The sequence below is a fragment of the Oncorhynchus keta genome, unplaced genomic scaffold (assembly GCF_023373465.1).
Source record: "Oncorhynchus keta strain PuntledgeMale-10-30-2019 unplaced genomic scaffold, Oket_V2 Un_contig_269_pilon_pilon, whole genome shotgun sequence".
NCBI lineage: Eukaryota > Metazoa > Chordata > Actinopteri > Salmoniformes > Salmonidae > Oncorhynchus > Oncorhynchus keta.
Genome location: NW_026285285.1, coordinates 601 through 14,245, shown reverse-complemented (window position 1 = coordinate 14,245; position 13,645 = coordinate 601). Strand labels below are relative to the sequence as shown.

The 13,645-nt window shown below is 50.4% G+C and overlaps 1 long non-coding RNA gene across 2 annotated transcripts in view; it reads left to right on the top strand.

Annotated features, from left to right (window-relative positions):
• Window positions 1-13,140, top strand: part of LOC127922753 (uncharacterized) — a 40,412-nt gene extending 27,272 nt beyond the window's left edge. The window contains exon 4 of one of the 2 annotated variants that reach the window (XR_008112164.1): window positions 13,098-13,140. This is a non-coding gene — a long non-coding RNA (uncharacterized LOC127922753). Of the gene's footprint in view, window positions 1-2,567; window positions 2,626-13,097 lie in introns of those variants that run through there. The other variant, XR_008112165.1, reaches the window with a different exon arrangement.
• The last annotated feature ends 505 nt before the right edge of the window (window positions 13,141-13,645 follow it).

Genomic DNA, 13,645 nt, shown 5'->3' with positions numbered 1-13,645 from the left:
GGTATGATACAGGTCCCCCAGAGAGAGGTATGATACAGGTCCAATAGAGAGAGGTATGATACAGGTCCCCCAGAGAGAGGTATGATACAGGTCCCCCAGAGAGAGGTATGATACAGGTCCCCAGAGAGAGGTATGATACAGGTCCCCCAGAGAGAGGTATGATACAGGTCCCCAGAGAGAGGTATGATACAGGTCCCCAGAGAGAGGTATCCCCATAGATATGATACAGGTCCCCCAGAGAGAGGTATGATACAGGTCCAATAGAGAGAGGTATGATACAGGTCCCCAGAGAGAGGTATGATACAGGTCCAATAGAGAGAGGTATGATACAGGTCCCCCAGAGAGAGGTATGATACAGGTCCCCAGAGAGAGGTATGATACAGGTCCCCCAGAGAGAGGTATGATACAGGTCCAATAGAGAGAGGTATGATACAGGTCCCCAGAGAGAGGTATGATACAGGTCCCCAGAGAGAGGTATGATACAGGTCCCCCAGAGAGAGGTCCAATAGAGAGAGGTATGATACAGGTCCCCCAGAGAGAGGTATGATACAGGTCCCCCAGAGAGGTATGATACAGGTCCCCCAGAGAGAGGTATGATACAGGTCCCCAGAGAGAGGTATGATACAGGTCCCCAGAGAGAGGTATGATACAGGTCCCCCAGAGAGAGGTATGATACAGGTCCAATAGAGAGAGGTATGATACAGGTCCAATAGAGAGAGGTATGATACAGGTCCCCCAGAGAGAGGTATGATACAGGTCCCCCAGAGTATGATACAGGTCCCCAGAGAGAGGTATGATACAGGTCCCCCAGAGAGAGGTATGATACAGGTCCCCAGAGAGAGGTATGATACAGGTCCCCAGAGAGGTATGATACAGGTCCAATAGAGAGAGGTATGATACAGGTCCCCTAGAGAGAGGTATGATACAGGTCCCCAGAGAGAGGTATGATACAGGTCCAATAGAGAGAGGTATGATACAGGTCCAATAGAGAGAGGTATGATACAGGTCCCCCAGAGAGAGGTATGATACAGGTCCCCCAGAGAGAGGTATGATACAGGTCCCCCAGAGAGAGGTATGATACAGGTCCCCTAGAGAGAGGTATGATACAGGTCCCCCAGAGAGAGGTAGAGGTCCCCAGAGAGAGGTATGATACAGGTCCCCAGAGAGAGGTAGATACAGGTCCCCAGAGAGGGGTATGATACAGGTCCAATAGAGAGAGGTATGATACAGGTCCCCCAGAGAGGTATGATACAGGTCCCCCAGAGAGAGGTATGATACAGGTCCCCCAGAGAGAGGTATGATACAGGTCCCCCAGAGAGAGGTATGATACAGGTCCCCAGAGAGAGGTATGATACAGGTCCCCAGAGAGAGGTATGATACAGGTCCCCAGAGAGAGGTATGATACAGGTCCCCAGAGAGAGGTATGATACAGGTCCCCCAGAGAGAGGTATGATACAGGTCCCCCAGAGAGAGGTATGATACAGGTCCCCCAATATGAGAGAGGTATGATACAGGTCCCCCAGAGAGAGGTATGATACAGGTCCCCCAGAGAGAGGTATGATACAGGTCCCCCAGAGAGAGATACAGGTATGATACAGGTCCCCTAGAGAGAGGTATGATACAGGTCCCCCAGAGAGAGGTATGATACAGGTCCCCAGAGAGAGGTATGAGAGAGAGTGGTATGATACAGGTCCCCCAGAGAGAGGTATGATACAGGTCCCCAGAGAGAGGTATGATACAGGTCCCCCAGAGAGAGGTATGATACAGGTCCCCCAGAGAGAGGTATGATACAGGTCCCCCAGAGAGAGGTATGATACAGGTCCAATAGAGAGAGGTATGATACAGGTCCCCAGAGAGAGTATGATACAGGTCCCCAGAGAGAGGTATGATACAGGTCCCCCAGAGAGAGGTATGATACAGGTCCAATAGAGAGGGGTATGATACAGGTCCAATAGAGAGAGGTATGATACAGGTCCCCCAGAGAGGTATGATACAGGTCCCCTAGAGAGAGGTATGATACAGGTCCCCCAGAGAGAGGTATGATACAGGTCCAATAGAGAGAGGTATGATACAGGTCCCCCAGAGAGAGGTATGATACAGGTCCCCCAGAGAGAGGTATGATACAGGTCCCCTAGAGAGAGGTATGATACAGGTCCCCAGAGAGAGGTATGATACAGGTCCCCCAGAGAGAGAGTATGATACAGGTCCCCTAGAGAGAGGTATGATACAGGTCCCCCAGAGAGAGGTATGATACAGGTCCCCCAGAGAGAGGTATGATACAGGTCCCCCAGAGAGAGGTATGATACAGGTCCAATAGAGAGAGGTATGATACAGGTCCCCCAGAGAGAGGTATGATACAGGTCCCCTAGAGAGAGGTATGATACAGGTCCCCCAGAGAGAGGTATGATACAGGTCCCCAGAGAGAGGTATGATACAGGTCCAATAGAGAGAGGTATGATACAGGTCCCCCAGAGAGAGGTATGATACAGGTCCCCCAGAGAGAGGTATGATACAGGTCCCCTAGAGAGAGGTATGATACAGGTCCAATAGAGAGAGGTATGATACAGGTCCCCTAGAGAGAGGTATGATACAGGTCCAATAGAGAGAGGTATGATACAGGTCCCCTAGAGAGAGGTATGATCAGGTCCCCCAGAGAGAGGTATGATACAGGTCCCCAGAGAGATGATACAGGTCCCCTAGAGAGAGGTGATACAGGTCCCCCAGAGAGAGGTATGATACAGGTCCAATAGAGAGAGGTATGATACAGGTCCCCCAGAGAGAGAGGTATGATACAGGTCCAATAGAGAGAGGTATGATACAGGTCCCCAGAGAGAGGTATGATACAGGTCCCCAGATATGAGGTCCCCCAGACAGAGGTATGATACAGGTCCCCAGAGAGAGGTATGATACAGGTCCCCAGATAGAGGTATGATACAGGTCCCCAGAGAGAGGTATGATACAGGTCCAATAGAGAGAGGTATGATACAGGTCCCCTAGAGAGAGGTATGATACAGGTCCCCCAGAGAGAGGTATGATACAGGTCCCCAGAGAGAGGTATGATACAGGTCCCAGAGAGAGAGGTATGATACAGGTCCAATAGAGAGAGGTATACAGGTCCCCAGAGGTAGGTATTATACAGGTCCCCTAGAGAGAGGTATGATACAGGTCCCCCAGAGAGGTATGATACAGGTCCCCAGAGAGAGGTATGATACAGGTCCCCCAGAGAGAGGTATGATACAGGTCCCCCAGAGAGAGGTATGATACAGGTCCAATAGAGAGAGGTATGGTACAGGTCCAAGAGAGAGGTATGCAGGTCCCCTCAGAGAGAGGCGCTATGATACAGGTCCCCAGAGATAAAGAGAAATGGCATATGATACAGGTCCCCCAGAGAGAGGGTATGATACAGGTCCAATAGAGAGAGGTATGATACAGGTCCCCCAGAGAGAGGTATGATACAGGTCCCCCAGAGAGAGGTATGATACAGGTCCAATAGAGAGAGGTATGATACAGGTCCCCAGAGAGAGGTATGATACAGGTCCCCAGAGGGAGGTATGATACAGGTCCCCCAGAGAGAGGTATGATACAGGTCCCCTAGAGAGAGGTATGATACAGGTCCCCCAGAGAGAGGTATGATACAGGTCCCCTAGAGAGAGGTATGATACAGGTCCAACAGAGAGAGTATGATACAGGTCCCCAGAGAGAGGTATGATACAGGTCCAATAGAGAGAGGTATGATACAGGTCCCCAGAGAGAGGTATGATACAGGTCCCCCAGAGAGAGGTATGATACAGGTCCCCAGAGAGAGGTATGATACAGGTCCCCAGAGAGAGGGATGATACAGGTCCAATAGAGAGAGGTATGATACAGGTCCCCAGAGAGAGGTATGATACAGGTCCCCAGAGAGAGGTATGATACAGGTCCCCCAGAGAGAGGTATGATACAGGTCCAAGAGAGAGGTATGATACAGGTCCCCAAGAGAGAGGTATGATACAGGTCCCCTAGAGAGAGGTATGATACAGGTCCCCCAGAGAGAGGTATGATACAGGTCCAATAGAGAGAGGTATGATACAGGTCCCCCAGAGAGAGGTATGATACAGGTCCAATAGAGAGAGGTATGATACAGGTCCCCCAGAGAGAGGTATGATACAGGTCCCCCAGAGAGAGGTATGATACAGGTCCAATAGAGAGAGGTATGATACAGGTCCCCCAGAGAGAGGTATGATACAGGTCCAATAGAGAGAGGTATGATACAGGTCCCCCAGAGAGAGGTATGATACAGGTCCCCCAGAGAGAGGTATGATACAGGTCCCCCAGAGAGAGGTATGATACAGGTCCCCCAGAGAGAGGGATGAGAGAGAGGTATGATACAGGTCCCCCAGAGAGAGGTATGATACAGGTCCCCTAGAGAGAGGTATGATACAGGTCCCCCAGAGAGAGGTATGATACAGGTCCAATAGAGAGAGGTATGATACAGGTCCCCTAGAGAGAGGTATGATACAGGTCCCCCAGAGAGAGGTATGATACAGGTCCCCCAGAGAGAGGTATGATACAGGTCCAATAGAGAGAGGTATGATACAGGTCCCCAGAGAGAGGTATGATACAGGTCCAATAGAGAGAGGTATGATACAGGTCCCCCAGAGAGAGGTATGATACAGGTCCCCCAGAGAGAGGTATGATACAGGTCCAATAGAGAGAGGTATGATACAGGTCCCCCAGAGAGAGGTATGATACAGGTCCCCCAGAGAGAGGTATGATACAGGTCCAATAGAGAGAGGTATGATACAGGTCCCCTAGAGAGAGGTATGATACAGGTCCCCCAGAGAGAGGTATGATACAGGTCCAATAGAGAGAGGTATGATACAGGTCCCCCAGAGAGAGGTATGATACAGGTCCAATAGAGAGAGGTATGATACAGGTCCCCCAGAGAGAGGTATGATACAGGTCCCCCAGAGAGAGGTATGATACAGGTCCCCCAGAGAGAGGTATGATACAGGTCCCCCAGAGAGAGGTATGATACAGGTCCCCCAGAGAGAGGTATGATACAGGTCCCCAGAGAGAGGTATGATACAGGTCCCCCAGAGAGGTATGATACAGGTCCCCCAGAGAGGTATGATACAGGTCCAATAGAGAGAGGTATGATACAGGTCCCCCAGAGAGAGGTATGATACAGGTCCAATAGAGAGAGGTATGATACAGGTCCCCCAGAGAGAGGTATGATACAGGTCCAATAGAGAGAGGTATGATACAGGTCCCCCAGAGAGAGGTATGATACAGGTCCCCCAGAGAGAGGTATGATACAGGTCCCCCAGAGAGAGGTATGATACAGGTCCAATAGAGAGAGGTATGATACAGGTCCCCCAGAGAGAGGTATGATACAGGTCCAATAGAGAGAGGTATGATACAGGTCCAATAGAGAGAGGTATGATACAGGTCCCCCAGAGAGAGGTATGATACAGGTCCCCCAGAGAGAGGTATGATACAGGTCCAATAGAGAGGTATGATACAGGTCCCCTAGAGAGAGGTATGATACAGGTCCCCCAGAGAGAGGTATGATACAGGTCCCCAGAGAGAGGTATGATACAGGTCCAATAGAGAGAGTATGATACAGGTCCCCAGAGAGAGGTATGATACAGGTCCCCAGAGAGAGGTATGATACAGGTCCCCCAGAGAGAGGTATGATACAGGTCCCCCAGAGAGAGGTATGATACAGGTCCCCAGAGAGAGGTATGATACAGGTCCCCCAGAGAGAGGTATGATACAGGTCCCCCAGAGAGGTATGATACAGGTCCCCCAGAGAGAGGTATGATACAGGTCCCCAGAGAGAGGTATGATACAGGTCCAATAGAGAGAGGTATGATACAGGTCCCCCAGAGAGAGGTATGATACAGGTCCCCAGAGAGAGGTATGATACAGGTCCCCCAGAGAGAGGTATGATACAGGTCCCCCAGAGAGAGGTATGATACAGGTCCCCCAGAGAGAGGTATGATACAGGTCCCTCAGAGAGAGGTATGATACAGGTCCCCCAGAGAGAGGTGTGATACAGGTCCAATAGAGAGAGGTATGATACAGGTCCCCCAGAGAGAGGTATGATACAGGTCCAGAGAGGTATGATACAGGTCCCCCAGAGAGGTATGATACAGGTCCCCCAGAGAGAGGTATGATACAGGTCCCCCAGAGAGAGAGGTATGATACAGGTCCCCAGAGAGAGGTATGATACAGGTCCAATAGAGAGAGGTATGATACAGGTCCCCAGAGAGAGGTATGATACAGGTCCAATAGAGAGAGGTATGATACAGGTCCCCAGAGAGAGGTATGATACAGGTCCCCAGAGAGAGGTATGATACAGGTCCCCAGAGAGGTATGATACAGGTCCCCCAGAGAGGTATGATACAGGTCCAATAGAGAGAGGTATGATACAGGTCCCCCAGAGAGAGGTATGATACAGGTCCAATAGAGAGAGGTATGATACAGGTCCCCAGAGAGAGGTATGATACAGGTCCCCCAGAGAGAGGTATGATACAGGTCCAATAGAGAGAGGTATGATACAGGTCCCCAGAGAGAGGTATGATACAGGTCCCCCAGAGAGAGGTATGATACAGGTCCAATAGAGAGAGGTATGATACAGGTCCCCAGAGAGAGTATGATACAGGTCCCCCAGAGAGAGGTATGATACAGGTCCCCCAGAGAGAGGTATGATACAGGTCCCCCAGAGAGAGGTACAGGTCCAATAGAGAGAGGTATGATACAGGTCCCCTAGAGAGAGGTATGATACAGGTCCCCCAGAGAGAGGTATGATACAGGTCCCCCAGAGAGAGGTATGATACAGGTCCAATAGAGAGAGGTATGATACAGGTCCAATAGAGAGAGGTATGATACAGGTCCCCCAGAGAGAGGTATGATACAGGTCCCCCAGAGAGAGGTATGATACAGGTCCAATAGAGAGAGGTATGATACAGGTCCCCCAGAGAGAGGTATGATACAGGTCCCCCAGAGAGAGGTATGATACAGGTCCCCCAGAGAGAGGTATGATACAGGTCCCCCAGAGAGAGGTATGATACAGGTCCAATAGAGAGAGGTATGATACAGGTCCCCCAGAGAGAGGTATGATACAGGTCCCCTAGAGAGAGGTATGATACAGGTCCCCCAGAGAGAGGTATGATACAGGTCCAATAGAGAGAGGTATGATACAGGTCCCCCAGAGAGAGGTATGATACAGGTCCCCAGAGAGAGGTATGATACAGGTCCAATAGAGAGAGGTATGATACAGGTCCCCTAGAGAGAGGTATGATACAGGTCCCCAGAGAGAGGTATGATACAGGTCCCCCAGAGAGAGGTATGATACAGGTCCCCCAGAGAGAGGGTATGATACAGGTCCCCAGAGAGAGGTATGATACAGGTCCCCCAGAGAGAGGTATGATACAGGTCCAATAGAGAGAGGTATGATACAGGTCCCCCAGAGAGAGGTATGATACAGGTCCCCAGAGAGAGGTATGATACAGGTCCCCAGAGAGAGGTATGATACAGGTCCCCAGAGAGAGGTATGATACAGGTCCCCCAGAGAGAGGTATGATACAGGTCCCCCAGAGAGAGGTATGATACAGGTCCCCCAGAGAGAGGTATGATACAGGTCCCCAGAGAGAGGTATGATACAGGTCCCCAGAGAGAGGTATGATACAGGTCCCCCCAGAGAGAGGTATGATACAGGTCCCCAGAGAGAGGTATGATACAGGTCCCCAGAGAGAGGTATGATACAGGTCCCCCAGAGAGAGGTATGATACAGGTCCAATAGAGAGAGGTATGATACAGGTCCCCAGAGAGAGGTATGATACAGGTCCAATAGAGAGAGGTATGATACAGGTCCCCCAGAGAGAGGTATGATACAGGTCCATACAGAGAGGTATGATACCCCCAGAGAGAGGTATGATACAGGTCCCCCAGAGAGGTATGATACAGGTCCCCCAGAGAGAGGTATGATACAGGTCCAATAGAGAGGTATGATACAGGTCCCCAGAGAGAGGTATGATACAGGTCCCCCAGAGAGAGGTATGATACAGGTCCCCAGAGAGGGTATGATACAGGTCCAATAGAGAGAGGTATGATACAGGTCCCCTAGAGAGAGGTATGATACAGGTCCCCCAGAGAGAGGTATGATACAGGTCCCCAGAGAGAGGTATGATACAGGTCCAATAGAGAGAGGTATGATACAGGTCCCCCAGAGAGAGGTATGATACAGGTCCCCAGAGAGAGGTATGATACAGGTCCCCCAGAGAGAGGTATGATACAGGTCCCCACAGGTCCCCCAGAGAGAGGTATGATACAGGTCCAATAGAGAGGTATGATACAGGTCCCCAGAGAGAGGTATGATACAGGTCCCCAGAGAGAGGTATGATACAGGTCCCCCAGAGAGAGGTATGATACAGGTCCAATAGAGAGAGGTATGATACAGGTCCCCAGAGAGAGGTATGATACAGGTCCCCCAGAGAGAGGTATGATACAGGTCCCCTAGAGAGAGGTATGATACAGGTCCAATAGAGAGAGGTATGATACAGGTCCCCCAGAGAGAGGTATGATACAGGTCCCCCAGAGAGAGGTATGATACAGGTCCAATAGAGAGAGGTATGATACAGGTCCCCCAGAGAGAGGTATGATACAGGTCCCCAGAGAGAGGTATGATACAGGTCCCCTAGAGAGAGGTATGATACAGGTCCCCCAGAGAGAGGTATGATACAGGTCCCCCAGAGAGAGGTATGATACAGGTCCCCAGAGAGAGGTATGATACAGGTCCAGAGAGAGGTATGATACAGGTCCAATAGAGAGAGGTATGATACAGGTCCCCCAGAGAGGGTATGATACAGGTCCAATAGAGAGTATGATACAGGTCCCCCAGAGAGAGGTATGATACAGGTCCCCAGAGAGAGGTATGATACAGGTCCCCCAGAGAGAGGTATGATACAGGTCCCCCAGAGAGAGGTATGATACAGGTCCAAGAGAGAGGTATGATACAGGTCCCCAGAGAGAGGTATGATACAGGTCCAATAGAGAGAGGTATGATACAGGTCCCCCAGAGAGAGGTATGATACAGGTCCCCAGAGAGAGGTGATACAGGTCCAATAGAGAGAGAGGTATGATACAGGTCCCCAGAGAGAGGTATGATACAGGTCCCCTAGAGAGAGGTATGATACAGGTCCCCCAGAGAGAGTATGATACAGGTCCCCCAGAGAGAGGTATGATACAGGTCCCCCAGAGAGAGGTGTGATACAGGTCCAATAGAGAGAGGTATGATACAGGTCCCCCAGAGAGAGGTATGATACAGGTCCCCCAGAGAGAGGTATGATACAGGTCCCCCAGAGAGGTATGATACAGGTCCAATAGAGAGAGGTATGATACAGGTCCCCAGAGAGAGTATGATACAGGTCCAATAGAGAGAGGTATGATACAGGTCCCCCAGAGAGAGGTATGATACAGGTCCCCCAGAGAGAGGTATGATACAGGTCCAATAGAGAGAGGTATGATACAGGTCCCCCAGAGAGAGGTATGATACAGGTCCCCCAGAGAGAGGTATGATACAGGTCCAATAGAGAGAGGTATGATACAGGTCCCCTAGAGAGAGGTATGATACAGGTCCCCCAGAGAGAGGTATGATACAGGTCCCCCAGAGAGAGGTATGATACAGGTCCAATAGAGAGAGGTATGATACAGGTCCCCCAGAGAGAGGTATGATACAGGTCCCCCAGAGAGAGGTATGATACAGGTCCCCCAGAGAGAGGTATGATACAGGTCCCCCAGAGAGAGGTATGATACAGGTCCCCCAGAGAGAGGTATGATACAGGTCCAATAGAGAGAGGTATGATACAGGTCCCCTAGAGAGAGGTATGATACAGGTCCCCCAGAGAGAGGTATGATACAGGTCCCCTAGAGAGAGGTATGATACAGGTCCAATAGAGAGAGGTATGATACAGGTCCAATAGAGAGAGGTATGATACAGGTCCCCCAGAGAGAGGTATGATACAGGTCCCCCAGAGAGAGGTATGATACAGGTCCAATAGAGAGAGGTATGATACAGGTCCCCCAGAGAGAGTATGATACAGGTCCCCCAGAGAGGTATGATACAGGTCCCCAGAGAGAGGTATGATACAGGTCCCCAGAGAGAGGTATGATACAGGTCCCTAGAGAGAGGTATGATACAGGTCCCCAGAGAGAGGTATGATACAGGTCCCCCAGAGAGAGGTATGATACAGGTCCAATAGAGAGAGGTATGATACAGGTCCCCCAGAGAGAGGTATGATACAGGTCCAATAGAGAGAGGTATGATACAGGTCCCCCAGAGAGGTATGATACAGGTCCCCAGAGAGAGGTATGATACAGGTCCCCTAGAGAGAGGTATGATACAGGTCAATAGAGGTATGATACAGGTCCCCCAGAGAGAGGTATGATACAGGTCCAAGAGAGAGGTATGATACAGGTCCCCAGAGAGAGGTATGATACAGGTCCAATAGAGAGAGGTATGATACAGGTCCCCCAGAGAGAGGTATGATACAGGTCCCCAGAGAGAGGTATGATACAGGTCCAATAGAGAGAGGTATGATACAGGTCCCCCAGAGAGAGGTATGATACAGGTCCCCCAGAGAGAGGTATGATACAGGTCCCCCAGAGAGGTATGATACAGGTCCCCCAGAGAGAGGGTATGATACAGGTCCAATAGAGAGAGGTATGATACAGGTCCCCCAGAGAGAGGTATGATACAGGTCCCCCAGAGAGAGGTATGATACAGGTCCCCAGAGAGAGGTATGATACAGGTCCCCCAGAGAGAGGTCAGGTCCCCAGAGAGAGGTATGATACAGGTCCCCAGAGAGAGGTATGATACAGGTCCAATAGAGAGAGAGGTATGATACAGGTCCCCAGAGAGAGGTATGATACAGGTCCAATAGAGAGAGGTATGATACAGGTCCAATAGAGAGAGGTATGATACAGGTCCAATAGAGAGAGGTATGATACAGGTCCCCCAGAGAGAGGTATGATACAGGTCCCCAGAGAGAGGTATGATACAGGTCCAATAGAGAGAGGTATGATACAGGTCCCCCAGAGAGAGGTATGATACAGGTCCAATAGAGAGAGGTATGATACAGGTCCCCCAGAGAGAGGTATGATACAGGTCCAATAGAGAGGTATGATACAGGTCCCCAGAGAGAGGTATGATACAGGTCCCCCAGAGAGAGGTATGATACAGGTCCCCAGAGAGAGGTATGATACAGGTCCAATAGAGAGAGGTATGATACAGGTCCCCAGAGAGAGGTATGATACAGGTCCCCCAGAGAGAGGTATGATACAGGTCCCCCAGAGAGAGGTATGATATGATACAGGTCCCCTAGAGAGAGGTATGATACAGGTCCCCCAGAGAGAGGTATGATACAGGTCCAATAGAGAGAGGTATGATACAGGTCCCCAGAGAGAGGTATGATACAGGTCCCCAGAGAGAGGTATGATACAGGTCCCCCAGAGAGAGGTATGATACAGGTCCAATAGATATGATACAGGTCCAATAGAGAGAGGTATGATACAGGTCCAATAGAGAGAGGTATGATACAGGTCCAATAGAGAGAGGTATGATACAGGTCCCCCAGAGAGAGGTATGATACAGGTCCCCAGAGAGAGGTATGATACAGGTCCCCCAGAGAGAGGTATGATACAGGTCCCCTAGAGAGAGGTCCCCAGAGAGGTGATACAGGTCCCCAGAGAGAGGTATGATACAGGTCCAATAGAGAGAGGTATGATACAGGTCCCCTAGAGAGAGGTATGATACAGGTCCCCCAGAGAGAGGTATGATACAGGTCCAATAGAGAGAGGTATGATACAGGTCCCCCAGAGAGAGGTATGATACAGGTCCCCCAGAGAGAGGTATGATACAGGTCCAATAGAGAGAGGTATGATACAGGTCCAATAGAGAGAGGTATGATACAGGTCCCCTAGAGAGAGGTATGATACAGGTCCCCCAGAGAGAGGTATGATACAGGTCCCCCAGAGAGAGGTATGATACAGGTCCAATAGAGAGAGGTATGATACAGGTCCAATAGAGAGAGGTATGATACAGGTCCAATAGAGAGAGGTATGATACAGGTCCCCCAGAGAGAGGTATGATACAGGTCCAATAGAGAGAGGTATGATACAGGTCCAATAGAGAGAGGTATGATACAGGTCCCCCAGAGAGAGGTATGATACAGGTCCCCCAGAGAGAGGTATGATACAGGTCCAATAGAGAGAGGTATGATACAGGTCCCCCAGAGAGAGGTATGATACAGGTCCCTAGAGAGAGGTATGATACAGGTCCCCCAGAGAGAGGTATGATACAGGTCCAATAGAGAGAGGTATGATACAGGTCCAATAGAGAGAGGTATGATACAGGTCCCCAGAGAGAGGTATGATACAGGTCCCCTAGAGAGAGGTATGATACAGGTCCCCAGAGAGAGGTATGATACAGGTCCCCAGAGAGAGGTATGATACAGGTCCCCCAGAGAGAGGTATGATACAGGTCCAATAGAGAGAGGTATGATACAGGTCCCCCAGAGAGAGGTATGATACAGGTCCCCCAGAGAGGTATGATACAGGTCCCCAGAGAGGTATGATACAGGTCCCCAGAGAGAGGTATGATACAGGTCCCCAGAGAGAGGTATGATACAGGTCCCCCAGAGAGAGGGTATGATACAGGTCCCCCAATAGAGAGAGGTATGATACAGGTCCCCCAGAGAGAGGTATGATACAGGTCCCCCAGAGAGAGGTATGATACAGGTCCAATAGAGAGAGGTATGATACAGGTCCCCCAGAGAGGGGTATGATACAGGTCCCCTAGAGAGAGGTATGATACAGGTCCCCCAGAGAGAGGTATGATACAGGTCCCAGAGAGAGGTATGATACAGGTCCCCCAGAGAGAGGTATGATACAGGTCCCCAGAGAGAGGTACAGGTCCAATAGAGAGAGGTATGATACAGGTCCCCCAGAGAGAGGTATGATACAGGTCCCCTAGAGAGAGGTATGATACAGGTCCCCCAGAGAGATACAGGTCCCCCAGAGAGAGAGGTATGATACAGGTCCCCCAGAGAGAGGTACGATACAGGTCCCCCAGAGAGAGGTATGATACAGGTCCCCAGAGAGAGGTATGGATACAGGTCCCCCAGAGAGAGGTATGATACAGGTCCCCAGAGAGAGGTATGATACAGGTCCCCAGAGAGAGTATGATACAGGTCCCCCAGAGAGAGGTATGATACAGGTCCAATAGAGAGAGGTATGATACAGGTCCCCAGAGAGAGGTATGATACAGGTCCCTAGAGAGAGGTATGATACAGGTCCCCCAGAGAGAGGTATGATACAGGTCCAGAGAGAGGTAGAGGTCCCCCAGAGGTATGATACAGGTCCCCAGAGAGAGTATGATACAGGTCCCCCAGGAGAGAGGTATGATACAGCCCCCAGAGAGAGGTTTGATACAGGTCTAATAGAGAGAGGTATGATACAGGTCCCCCAGAGAGAGGTATGATACAGGTCCAATAGAGAGGTAATGATACAGGTCCCCAGAGAGGTATGATACAGGTCCCCCAGAGAGGTATGATACAGGTCCCCCAGAGAGGTATGATACAGGTCCCCCAGAGAGAGGTAT